Source organism: Anas acuta, chromosome 6, assembly GCF_963932015.1.
Source record: "Anas acuta chromosome 6, bAnaAcu1.1, whole genome shotgun sequence".
NCBI lineage: Eukaryota > Metazoa > Chordata > Aves > Anseriformes > Anatidae > Anas > Anas acuta.
Genome location: NC_088984.1, coordinates 36,499,124 through 36,513,106, shown reverse-complemented (window position 1 = coordinate 36,513,106; position 13,983 = coordinate 36,499,124). Strand labels below are relative to the sequence as shown.

Genomic DNA, 13,983 nt, shown 5'->3' with positions numbered 1-13,983 from the left:
TATCTTATATACTCAAAATGTGCCACTACGGCATTACTTAAAAACTAAAGAGTAGCTGCCCTACTTTCACAGATAACTCAAAAATGTATTTAAAAAAAAAAAAAAAAAAGTGAAGCCATTGATTACAGTCATTCTGCAGACTTGTCAAACAAGGATCTAATTGCAGTTGTTGTTCTGTGAGGTAACTAAAGAAAAACGTTGATTCAGATTTTATCCTAAATGTGTATGTCACATCCACACTTGCCCTATCTTGATATCTGGTCCAATTATTTGTAAAATGTTTAAAAAATCCATTATAACAGTAATTAGCACTTCTGTCCTTACTTAGCCTTTGGATGGTTCAATATTTGTCTGTCTCGATAACATGTAGAGATTCTACTGGGGGCTAGCCAAATTTATGACAAGACTTCTGTCCTGCCCTCTGAGGAGGTGTGGTGTGTAACTCTCTTAGATTTGGGGGGTGTTGTGATGATGTCCAGGCATAGCATGACTTCTTAGGACATATTATCCTCTATCTGTAGGAAAGGAAGCAAAACATGTGAGACCTCTGAAAAAAAAAATATGTTGTTTTTAAGGCCTTTGGAATGTAGAAGCCATTGTTATTTTAGTGTCTGAATGTAGAGCAAGTTTCTAAACCTGAAACGCTGGCCTATGGGAAGTGCCTAGCATTTGTTGTTGTTGTTGTTGTATTTACTATATTTGGTTACAATTAAAATGACTGTATTGAGGCTTTTTTGTCATCTTTCAGAAGATGCTTTTTGTATACACTGGTGGTGGTTGAAGGAGAGGCGTGCCCAGTAAATCTGTGACGTAGCTGTGATTGTTACTTAGAATATCAGTGACTTTAATATATGGGATATGGGTGGTGGTGGTGGTTGTTTATCATGGATCCACTGTGCTAACTGTCACATATCCCAAAAAGGCTGGCAGAAGCTGTGCTCAGCTACCAGAAGGGTAGCTTCACCACGCCCCATGAAGGATGGGCAAGTTCTCCTGCAGTGAGCTACAAGCCACATTACTTTATATGAGAAAGGTATAATCATTCATAACAACAAGCTGGGTGGAACTGTAAATATTTTAGTTGCTTTTCACGTCAGTCCCACCAGGAGGGACCTTTTAAAAGTTCCCAGATTTCAGAGTGGGTGCCCCTCTTCTTTAAAACCTTGAACACTGGCAATGAAAAAAGATTACCCTCCAATTTCATTCATGCATGGTCTCCAAGGAAATGCTTACAGCTAGGTGAAACAAATTTGCCTGGAGTATTTAGTGTCAAGTTTCCCAGATGAAGAGGAGATCAAAGCTGAGAGATTAGGACATGCTGGTTAGAGGGGAAAATTGCAGTTTAGCTGTGCTGCTATTTTTAAAACTTGTCATATTCCCCTTCTGTCAGGTGAGCTGCACTGATTTGTTGTGAAACATAGATGCTTTAGACCTCTGTGCATGGATCACGCACCATAATGCAACAAATGGAAGCTGCAAAGGTTGTCACAGAAATGCATAAACTTCATTTCCTACTGGGTCATGATTAAAACAAGAAATCTAAGATAACTGCAAATATGTCTTTGATACATTTCATGGGAGAAATGCCACACAGGGAATGTGTTTTTCTTTTTCTCCTTCTTTAAAATAATAATAGTTCTTTCAACTGCACACATTAGCAGTTTTATCACAAACACTACCAAGGTCATTTCGGTCTTCCAGAAACACCCTGGACAGAACAATAATTCTTTCTTCCTTACCTTCCTCTCAAGTTTCCATTCTGTGCCTGCTTTCACCAGCTGGTTCTTCAAGCAGTGCACCTGCCCCGTTGCATCCCTAACCCTGGATTTTACCCCTGCACCTTCTTTCCTTTCTTTACAAAAACACTTCCAAAATTTGTCTTCAAACCTTCAAATCTCGTCACTGTAAAAGCTGGCCTTTCTCCTTTCTTTTCTTTCTTTCTTTTTTTTCTTTCTTTTTTTTTAATGCTATTAGAAAGCTGCTTTTCTAAATAAATAAAAAAAAAGTCCACATCTACTGTCAACATTTTATAAATTTAAGTGTTGATTAATCTATTTAATGCCGGTATTTGTTATTTGTTTTGTATAGGTTTTGTTGTTGGGCTGTGATTAGAAATTGGTCTGTTGATAGGAAAAACACCTAAAGGTGTCTCACTAGTCAGGATCCCATTCCACAAGTTCTCAAAACAAAGGCAGCCTGCATCCTGAACCATTTACAAAATCAAGACAGGTTTTTATACAGGATCTGATTGCGTTTGTAAATGTTTTGTGGTTGAATTTCAAGACTGTTTCTTCATGTCTGACTGGAATATTAATTTTCCACAATATATTTGTTTTCACACTCTCCAAACGTTTATTTAAATATGTAAACAAAAAAAAAAAAAAAAAGGACAAAAAAAAAGACGTGTTAAATTTTAGTAAGTGACCAATCATGCACATATCTGCCATTCCGTAGCTCTTATTTCTAAATGTCTGCATCTGTGGTTTTATTTATTTAAAGAAATAACTTGGGAGAAAAAAAAAAAATAGTGGTATGTCTCAAATTTAGAATAAGCTTTCTTCACATTACCTTTGATTTCATTAGAGTTGAATCTGACATAACCTTTGAGATTGATGAGAATCAACCTGCCTTAAATCAGAACATAACAAATAAGTGCAGGTGTATTATGTATACGGTAAACCCAGATCTATGTCTTTTTTATTACCTTTCCACATTTTTATCTACATATAAGAAACTCAATGTTCACAAAAAGTTCTCATTATCAAAGCCAGAAGTGTTGCTGCTTAGAAAACTAGCATATATTTCACTGAAATAAAATATGAGCATCATTAAATACCACCATGTGCATCCGAAATTACTGGCAGAAAACTATATTTGGCGTTGATAAATTATTCTTACTCATTCCCAAATAACAAAAAAATGACCTATGGAAAAGGGAACTCTGGAGATATTATTTCATTCTGTAAATTAGTTTAAATTAGCATGGTTCTGATTAGAGGCAGGGGTTATTACAGCAAAAACTTCTAACATTAAAGGATCAGAGAATATATCTTACAATACAACCAATAAGCTCTTGTTTTTTGAGTTCAAGTGTCTGAAAGCTTAGGTTCAAAACAGAAAGACAATGGAAGTTATTTATATATACTCTTGAGGTCTAATTAGGCTTAGTATTTCACATGCACATATATATTATCAAGCGAGATATTGTCATGTTTATGGAAATTGACACTTAACTTTGAATTGCTTCTATTTGCATATGCAGATTAGTAAAGCAATTCAATGATAAGGGATTTTAGAGACTTGCAGCAGTTGCCTATGGAAAAATGCAAGTAAGCCTGGAAAAAAAATGAGAATTGATGACTTTGGCTGAGAACTCGTTAAGCATTCATCACCTGGAAGTTTTCAGGTTACCTCCACGTGGCAGCTGTAAATGCAGGCCAAGACAGTAATTTATTCACATCCTGTGAAGTGCTTTATAGACACCAGCAACCTGTCAATCGAGCCAGTCACTGGTGGCCACCAGCACGGCCTGGGCTGCAGCTTCTGACAAGCACAGAGCAGAGGTATCCCTGTAACAAGGGTCAGAGAGGAAAAGGAGGCAGGATTTGCAGAGGCACAACAAAGAGCAATAAGGCATTGAATGGTTTTAGTCTCCTCGTGCAGAACTGAAAATGAGTGGGTTTCATCCAAACAATTGTTTACTTTTGTGCAAGCCATCCCACATCCCTGTTTTTCATGAACTAAGATAGTGCAGCATAAATCAGTGTTTGACAGAGCTGTTGTGGATACTGTTCATTCTCTGTTCTCTTTGTTAGAGAAGTTAATGAGAATAAGCTGTTCTAATTTGTGTCAGTATATTCCACGGTTATTGTTCTCTTCATAACAAAAGAAGAACAAAAGGCACCGAAGAGTCAGGAATGATGAAGCACATAAATAGGAGGGATGCTACAAAGAGATCATTCCGTAACAGAGCCATCAAAATTTTCTAATTGAGATTGCTATAATTATATCAAGATCAGATGCTGAAGACAAAATAGTGCATATTTTCCTGTCAGTATCTCAGGTATGTGCAAAACATACAGTGTCAGGAGGAAGAGCACAGATATAATAAAGCTGCACACTTTCAGTTATGCCAGAGTGGATTCTGAAATCTGCTCTGGGGAGGCAGGGCTCTCCATGCACCAAGAAACCTGGATTTCACCTGTTTCTACACACAAAACCCCGCATTTGTATGTCACAGACCCGTTTCTCTTTCCTACAAGAATGTTGTGTCAGTATTTAGCTAGTTAACAGTTAGTGGGGCAGCTTTCAAGGTTATAAGGTGTGGATCAGCAGCTCTGTGGGACGCACAGTGGTTTGTTATTCTTAGGCATTGTAAGCAATATGGTGCATGCCTCTTAGCACTTGATGCTTTTTTAGGACACAGAATTCTAGTGCAAGGCTTTTTGCAACCAGTGGAAAAGCAAGACAGGAAAAATGGGAATTTACACCCCATTTTTCATATGTCTGGCACATCCACATGAGGGTCAGAAAGCATTTGGCACTTTATATCTGAAACAAATGACTTGTGATTTTTTTTTTCCAACTTTCACTTTCTCATGGTACAAGGTCAATTGTACCTACACTTTCTTCAGCCAACGGTACTTACAGTGCAAAATAGGGCAGTGCCACCTGGAAAAACAAAGCCTAACACTAATAGCCAGAAACGCTCCTCCATTGAATAGCCTTGCTTTTTGAACTTTGAAAACCATACATTTACATTCTTTATGTTGCTGTAAACTGCGGTGATTAGTATTGCAGAGAATTTTGTAAAAGAACAGAAGATGCATGACTACCTAGCATTTTCTGCTTGGGATTCAGGCTAGTTTTATAGAGTATGAGGCAAGTTTTATTCATAATGTGGACTGCTGAAGTTAAATGAAACACTAAGCAAGTGTATCGTCTGAATTAATCTAAATCAGATTCCCAAGAGCAGTATACCTTCATCATTAGTTCTGTTATCCGATGTTGTGGAATACTTAGAGGTGTTTTATTTCGTTTTTAAAGGAATTTGGCTTTTGTTGTTTTACATTTCTTACCAGGCTAGAGATCCATTAGAATGAGTAAAGATGCCAGACTGCAGAACAGTAGGTATGTACACAGGTACATACATCCACATATGCTTCTATTTGTGTAGCAACACTTGAATATATGAACATTTGTGATAAAGTGTACTAACATCCAGACAAACATTCCAGTTTTAGACCAGCTGTCCATCTGTTAGTGGAGAGAAAGCACTTAACCTCAGGATAGTATTAACAATTAGTTATAAGGCCCCTCTCCTGCCTAAGTGTTTGGCAAAAATAAAAACTTCAGTGAATATATCTGTATTTATGAAAACACACTGGGTGGTTTTGGGAAATGGCTACTGATTAGAGATTAGAGTACATCATTGATGGTAGAGCAGTTATCTGATTAGGAGAGACAAGTGACTCCACAACTGCTAGCGAGCTTGGTCTGCAAACAAGATTAGCAGCGTATCCAATACTTTAGGACCTTATCTCTGAATGAGCAAGTAATGATAGTGCTGACAGTAAGGAAAATTAACAACTTCATTTTTTTGTGTCAAAAATAATTGAGTCTTATTTATGGAGACTTATTCTTTTGCACAAAATGCGTTATGAAGCTGCCCAGATCTCTGAAATGTCCGTGGGGAGGCAGGATGTGCAATACTCTCAGCTAAATCTTCTTTGAGGTCTTATATCCACTAAAGCAGAATGTAGCCTTTCCCCATCAAATTTGGTGGCAAGTGTTTTATTGCCGTGACAGTTTCTAGATTACGTTTGCACAGTATTTTTTCCTAACATCAGTTTTTTCCAGAGAAACCTGGACAAAATATCAGATGTACCACACTTACTGGAGATAGTTAACTGCTCCAAAAAGAAAGAAAATGGATCCTGTTTTCTCCTTACTACCTGAGCATTGATATGAGTTCATTATGAGTCCTGCCTGTTTCCCTGCCCTGGCTCCTTCCCTGTAGACACCTGGAGCATGATGGGGATATTTCTAGAGCTCCATGGGCTTTCTTTCAGCCCACTCTCCCGCCTCTACATCTGCTAAATGGGTTGGGGTTTGTTGTGAAATGTGAGATATCTAAAAACTGAACGTTCTGCTGTGCATGACACTCCTTATTTCAGGACTTCATGTTGCTGATTAGGGATCACAAGAGTAACTCTCTTATTTGTCTGCTCTTGATATTAGTCCAATGAGTCATCTTGCCACGTCTAGGCTAGGACCTTCTTGCAGCTTATAGGTGAAGATACAATTTCTCCTGCAGAAAGTAGATGCAAATTTAAATTCATTCAGCTGAACACAGTGTGGAAGAGACATGTCTGGGGCTTTAAGGTGTGAATTTGAGTTGGCAACTTCTTCATGCCTCCAGATGCTCTCTCCCTTCTCCAGGAGGTGCTGCGTTATTTGGAATAGTACTTCTGCCTTAAAAGCAGTACAGAATGAAGTGGGGAAAAAATAGTGCTATGTAGTAGGAGGGGCAATCTAGTAGTTCTTTCATTTTGATTTTTTTCTTCCCTGAGTAAAGAATATTGAAGAAAGGAATGCTTCCTGTTATGTTGATCTGCATGAAAAGAAATGTAAATGGGATCCAGATGTGTTTTCTTCTCTAATAGTTTCATTCACTATGCTTTAGATATGAGAAAATGAAACGTATTCTGTAATAGACTGGAGGAGAATAGACCAAAATGATAATTTTATAATATTCCCTAGGAATTCATAGAGGCCTAACGAATTAACTGGGAAACTCTAATGCCTAATGAACTCTGCATGGGGAAATATTTAATTTTGTACTGACTGCCATAAGGCAACTGCATGGTGGGTTATTTAATCATCAGTTGTAGAAATAAAACAGCAGTAGAAAATGGACCTATCCCCAGCATTATAGAGAAAGGTTGCACAACTTTAACTGAGCTCCCCCTTCAGCATGTATCAGAGATGTTCTAAGGTTGTCTTCTGGACTGGCACAAAAGTGTTGGCAAAACCTTTCTAGACACTCTCAACGCACCAACTTTCTTTTTGTGTGACACAGGAAAAGAGAACTTAGAGGTGAAGCATCTAAAGATGCAGCCTTGTCATCTTTTGAAGTAATTCAAGTTCAGCTATTGCTCTCAAGTTACTTTTGCATTAGTGGTGCAACTAATTACATTAAATGGACACAGTGAAATTGTTTTTTGTTGCTCTTGTTTCTTTTGTTTTATATACTTGTAAATATACTTTGCAGTCGATATAACCAAGGTTATGGCCTGTCTTGCAGCTGTAGTGAAATACTTAAATGTGTTGTTCGCTTTGTTTCTCACATGCAAATTTTTAAACCTTATTTCTATTCAGGATGGGCCTCTGACTCTCCTCAGCTCACTGCTATTCCTTTGTACCATTCCTCAGATGGTTTGTACTGTTCAGGAGAGTGAACTAAGTAAACCTGCCCCGACCTAGTCATCTTAATATTATGGAGACTTGCTGTATTGGTCTTTGGCATCAACCTTCCTCTCATTAAGACAATATTTATGCTTTCACTGTGTGCACTCCTGAATGGTGTTCCCTTATAGTAGAACATTTTCTATCCCTCTTTAAAACAAATTTTGTTAGTGGATGAGATAGATGGTCAAAAGTTTTGGATCAGAAGGCAAAAACCCAGTGATAATATAGTGCTTACGCACAAGGGCTTGGAGAAATGCAGAATTTCATTGTGGCAATCATATAAGCAAATGGCTTAATACACCATAATGCCTCTTTCATTTATAGCAATTTTCTCATAACTGTCAACCCACTTCAGAGCATGGTAACAGATCTCCCTTCTTGCCCAGCCAGCCCCTCCTCTGGAAAGGCTGGAGCAGCAAGTCTGCTCTTCCTGGCAAAAATTTATCCTTTTATAAACAGGAATATCTTCTGGGCACCATGCAGTAGAGCAGGATATCTATATTTAACCTGTGATCCCTATTTCTTCTCCCAGGCTTCGCCAGCCAAAATGCTGTTTTTCAACTTCTGTTATTTCTCTTCATCCCAGTAGTATTTTTATCTATTCAGTTGGTTTGCACTAAGCATATTTTGTTTCATTAATGTGAAATTGGAAACTACAGTAGAAACCCTACCTTTATGCTCCATCTTTTGTTAGACCTAGACTGTCTGTACAAATGAAAGATTTTATTTTATTTTTATTTTACTCTTCTTCCCAAAACTTCATCTTCCCTGGAATGAGTACAAGGAAAAGAAAAAATATATATATTAAAAAAATATATAATATTGCAGAATAAAAAGAAAAAAAATCTGCAAAGCTAACATTTTAAAAAATAAGATTCTTATTTTTCAGGTAATATGCCCGTTAAAATATGTCTAATAGCAAATGCTGTACAACATCGAGTCATACTCTCATTTGAAGCACTCTTCCAGTGCTTTGAATTTTTGGTAATGTGTTTATTCACTCTGTCCTCATTACAGAAATAATCTACAAAGTAGATCTGTGCTCTTTCAAATCCCTGCAGAAGTCAGTCATCTCTCCAAACATATGGTCTGTTTCCCCTCCCAAAAGCTAAATGTCTTCATAATAACAAAGACCCCTCTCTGTTCCTGTGCAACAGACCTGGAAATTCATTGAGTTTTCACTGTGTGTTTTGATCCCCAACTGGTATCTGAGAGCAGAAGGCCAGAGCACTAACCAGGATACATTAGGCTGTCAAGCCACCATGCTACAGTGGTTCTGACATTATTTTTTAATGAGAGAAAAAATAGCTGACCTTGTTGGGACTTGCACCCAGAAACCTCTGGCTACTGTCCAGCCAGAACACTTTAGGAGCAACTGTGCCATGCTCAGGACTGGTCAACAAGACAGTTTTCTTCACCACTGTTACACAGTCATCAGTAACCACTTTTTTCCACTAGAGATTTCTGTTTTCGCTGTGTACAGTTCTGTCCTTGGCTGAACCACTCAGCATCTATGGTAGGAGAATTGATGCTGAAATACTTTAAAGCAATCCCTCTTCTCCCCAAAATACTTGTTCTATAAATGTTATTTATCAAGGAATTGTGTGTTGCTTTCAGCATACTTTGGCGTTGCAGATGCAGCACTAACAATCTTGCCCGACATGAAAGAAGAGGGTAATATGTCATAACTTTGCTGAGCAAATCTCCCCTTGTCATTAGAAGTAAAATAATAAGGGGAGTGAAACTACAACTGTAAGAGGTACTGGGGAGGTTATAATAGAGGAAAAGGCCTTTAGATTGTGCCCAAAAATCTCTCCTCTGATTCATGCCATTACTTAAAAATCTTTAAGAACATATGCTTCTCAATGCAAATGGATCACTGTAATATTATCAGAGCTCTGGTAAAATCCTGTTCTATGTTCATGATAATTAAAATGATATTTTTTCTTTCCTTCCTCTAATTGCATGCCTTACTGCCACAAGTGCAGAAAAGCTCTATTTGATGTGGCAGCTTCTTTCTTTCCATGAAGAGTAGGGCAGTGGTCTTAGCAAATCCATGCTGCATGGGGTTAACTAGAAGGTGGCATTCATCTCTGAACACAGCTATTTAGTTTTTGTTTAGCAAGTTCTTTCAATCTAAATAATGTGGGTTGCAAGCGAAATGGCACATATTCCCGGTGCCGAAATAATCAAGCACGTAGAGATTCTGACACTGGAAAGTCACAAAATAAGGTTGTTAGGCTTCCATATTTAGTGTATGGCAATGACAAATGAAAGCATTGAGCAGCGCTGTTATTTGAAAATAAGTTCAGTTCTTATTAAAATCTTGGGGAGTTTATGAAGTTATTGTGTTACTAACCTTTCAATACAGATTTCTTTTCTAAAAATACACTTCTTTTCTGCTTGTAGGCCTCTTCTCTTTTTCTTTCTTTGACTAAACTAACCTCAAAATGTAATTCAGCTCCTAATAGACTTCTTAAAAGCATAATTTCTCCCAGTTTTTGTATAGCTTTTCCGTAACACTACCAAAAAGAAGTAACATTGTTGAGTATTTATTTTAATTTTTGCATCCTCCACACTCGTAAACCCCCATGAAACTCTACCCACGGTACTGACAATCAACCTGACAACATAATCAGTCACATTTTACCCAGTGACTGTTTCTTAGGTAACCAAAACACAGACACAGAAATGAATGGCACAATACAGAAATAAACCCTAAGTTGACATGTGGCACTTCCATTATATTTCAGTAAAGTCTGAAAATTTCATAAAGGCATGGTGCAAAGGTGAAGCACGTCTGATGCACAGACTGTGAGCGTATTGCTTCTGGTGGGAGTGAAATTCAACCTTCTACCAACAGAAGGTCTGATGCGAGTCCCTAAAATAGGACTCCGTCGTTTGAAATGTAGGGGATGTGTGAGCCATGGGTTGAAGCTTTGTAGTAGAACTGATTTCACTGTAGAGGAGGAAAGGCCAGAATGAGCACGTCCCTTCTAAAGCGTTGGTTTTATTACTCCTTCCTACAGAACTTCTAAACATTTTCCTAAATAATAAGTCTGTCTGAAGTAAATTTTTAGGTGGGGACAAAAAATAAGGGAGGTGTTGCTTAACATGGTGAATAAAGAAATAGAGAAACTTCTAGACCAGGTAGCATCTTCAGTTTCTCTCCCTTTCTTTTTTTTTTTTTTTTTTTTTTTTTGTATGTAAAAAATGTAACAAATTTTCCTCAGAAGATCTTTGTCTGATAGATTCTATGTGCTCATGGTCACCACTGAAACTGGGGTGGAAAATAAAGTCTTACCTAGAGGATAAAGTCAGCTTTCCAGCGCAAGTGAGAATATGCTATTGCAGTGTCATGTTTTATTGCTCTAGATAGTTAAAAATTAATGTGACTTTTTTGTAGTGCTCTTAATAGAGTATGTGACATCTCTTATAATTTGGGGTTTTAACTTGGTATTGTTTCAGGTTTAATATACTGCCTACAAACAAAGTACAGATTGTGTTTGTCAAGGTACTCTTCAGTGGGTCAACCAAAATAAACTACCATTTGCTGCTGGCCACAAAGAGCTGTTTTTTTGCCAAATTACAGACAATAAATAAGTGTTTTAAACTTTTTTTGTTGTTGTTTTTTGGCCTGAGGGAATATGCAAATCAACGCAAATCTGGTGTCTTACAATAGTAATTTTTCTAGTGGACAGGAGAATTTTTGGCAGTGGAGACTTTCCGGACTGGGTGGCCACTTACAGAGATTCAATACAATTGACTGGATGGAGCTGCAGGAGTGTGAGAAGGTGTTTGGAGAGTGGGGGATAAAATGCACAGCATCCAAGAGCAGCCGTGACAGAACGGGGTCTCTGTGATGTTAACAAGTGCCCGTGGGTGTTGCAGAACATAGGAGGTGGGGAGCGGGCTGTGAGGGCAGGGCAGGTGACTAGGTTGGAGCCTGGGATGTGGCAGCTGGGCTTAGCCTCCTTTTCCTGCCTGGCTCTGTGTGCGTGCCCCCGTTGCGGCACTGCAGAAGAAAGGTGACTTGGAGGAGGTGTGACACACTTATTTTCTCCTTACCAAACCAGAAAAGTATGTCAGCCTCCTTCAAAAAGTTTGGCTAATGCTGTGTTGTTTTATGAAGGGGAGGAAAAAAGCAAATAGGTGTATGCAGACACCTGCATGTGAGAAATCATTCTGAAAAGAGAGCGTTAGCAATTGTAATGAAATATCCAGCTATTTCCAAAACTTTATAGCTTTGTTTCCTTCTGTTTATTTTCATAGCATGAGAGACACTCACTTTTCTTTCTCTCATTTCAGCTCAATATACATCACTGACCACAAGGAGTTCTGATTGCTTCTTTTTATTCAGTCAAAGCTGATTTTTTATTTTTGGGGTGTTATTTTTCCCCAGCTGGCTGTCCTCATCTATCTATTTATCTCCATTTTGAGTGCTATATTTGTAAGTAAGTTCAGCATGTCCTGAACTTTACTGTGAGAATTCAGCTTCACTGATTTCCAAATTGGAGCACTTACAGCAAAAATATTAAGGTGTTATAAACATTTTAAATTGCTTTTGACTATGAAATGTATTTGGAAATTATTCAACTGCCTCCGACTTTTATGAGTACTTTATTCTGAACCTTCTTAGGGTGAGTATTGGACTGTACATAGATTTCTGCAAGGCTTCTGTGACACTCTAAACTCTAGGTAGCTTTAGTTTCCAAATAGTAATGAAAATGATATATAAATCTAATATAAAATAAATAGCTCAAAGGTTTTCAGATCAAGGAAAAAGGATAGTTTCTGTTACATTATCAATGCAATATCCTGAAAGGAGATCAACATATTGATCCAGTAGCACTTCAAAATTATTCCCTGAAAGAAATCCAGTAATATTTGAGAAAGAACACACCCTTTTGTTCCTGAAGCCCAGACTTAGCACTGGTGCTTACCCCTTTTTGAAAACAATATTTTTTGTGTATTCATAGAATGCCAGAAATTATGTGAAGGCACAAAGAACTTTGTTGGTGGTTTGACTTTGATAGTTATAATTCAGGCATAAATCTTTAAAATATCCTTGTTTACAACTTCCTGAGGTTTGTGTCACTGCTCTGTTACTTGAAAAAGCTCTTGTGGACAAGGTGGCCAGAAAAATTCTAACCATGAAGCATAAAGATAATTTTAGGACAATCAGTGGATCCAGAAACTGTAATAAGGAGTAAAGAATGGATAGGAGAACAAAGAAATGTGTGCATGTAATTCTCCATCACATTTTTCAATAAATCTCCAGCTTATTGCTGCTTCTGCTGTAAATAAGATTGACAGCAGAAGAGCTCTGTGCATGTGCGAGAGTCAACTCACATGTGTGCAAGGAGAGGCAAATCTGCATCTAAACTGAAACACATTTGGGACATTTTTTGTCAGATGATTTACTTGTCTAACTGGCAAGGAAATAAGCAGAATAAATACCATGTAGAAGCCTAATTAAGCTGTGTTCTCCCTGGGAAAACAGTTTCATACCATGTACCAGGTGGTTGGGACAGTTATAAACTTAAAAGATCAGGAGAGCAAAACAAAGTGTTAGGAAGAAAGGAGATTGGAAAATATGTTGTATGTTAAGACAGTAAATCCAGGGATGTGTACAAAAATGTGCTGTGCCTTCTTAGAACAATTTGATTCTTATTTGTTTTGCTGCTCTGGTATACCTTGGCTGCTGGCTTAGCTTAAATAGACTCTCTGCCACTTTCTTATGAAAAGAACATTTGCTCCTCGTTCAGGACCTTATTTCCTAATTTTAGTTTTTCCCCTCTATTTTCTGATTGCTAAGGTAGAGGCAAGAGGTAAGAAAGAAAAAAAAAATGTTGGGAGGACTGGAAAAAACTCCCTTGTTGCAGTGCAAGGAGCAGAAACCTGCCACAAGCACGTGACTACAACAAAACTTTACAGTATGTTAAGGTGTCAGACTTGCTATTTTAGATATGAACAAGCTTTGTCAGTGCCCCAAGAAATACTGCATTGTAGGAGTCCATCCCCAATAAATCTAGGAGAGAGGCGTGAGTTTATTTGTAACTAGTCTAGGAGAACTATAAAGAAAAATTCCTTTTCCTGACAAAGAGTTGGCAAAAATTTATGATAGGAAAACATATGTGTATGCGTAAAATAATATGTTTTTCTATAACTTAGAAGTAAAAAAGTATCCCAGCAAAGCAAAATGCCATCTCAGAAATGCAGGAAGCAACCCCTGACTGAAAATTCAGGGTGCTTTGGTGTCAGGCTCACCTTTAGAATGGACTGAACAAAAGACTGCAAATAACACCTTGACCTGCTTAGTGAGTGAATATATTTACAATTCAAACCAGAGCTGATTGTGGATTTGGAGATTTGTTGCTATTTCTGCTATTATAAAGCAAGGTTCTTCTCACTGCCAGTACACAAGCAAATAGCACTTCCATAAAAACAGATGGTTGTCTCCAAGTTAGAAACCAAGATTTCCCTTTCTTTGGTACTTTATAAAATCTAATA

At 37.7% G+C, this 13,983-nt stretch overlaps 1 long non-coding RNA gene across 1 annotated transcript in view; it reads left to right on the top strand.

Moving 5' to 3' along the window:
* Positions 1-13,983, top strand: part of LOC137858587 (uncharacterized) — a 431,320-nt gene that overhangs the window by 124,201 nt on the left and 293,136 nt on the right. The window lies entirely within an intron of this gene.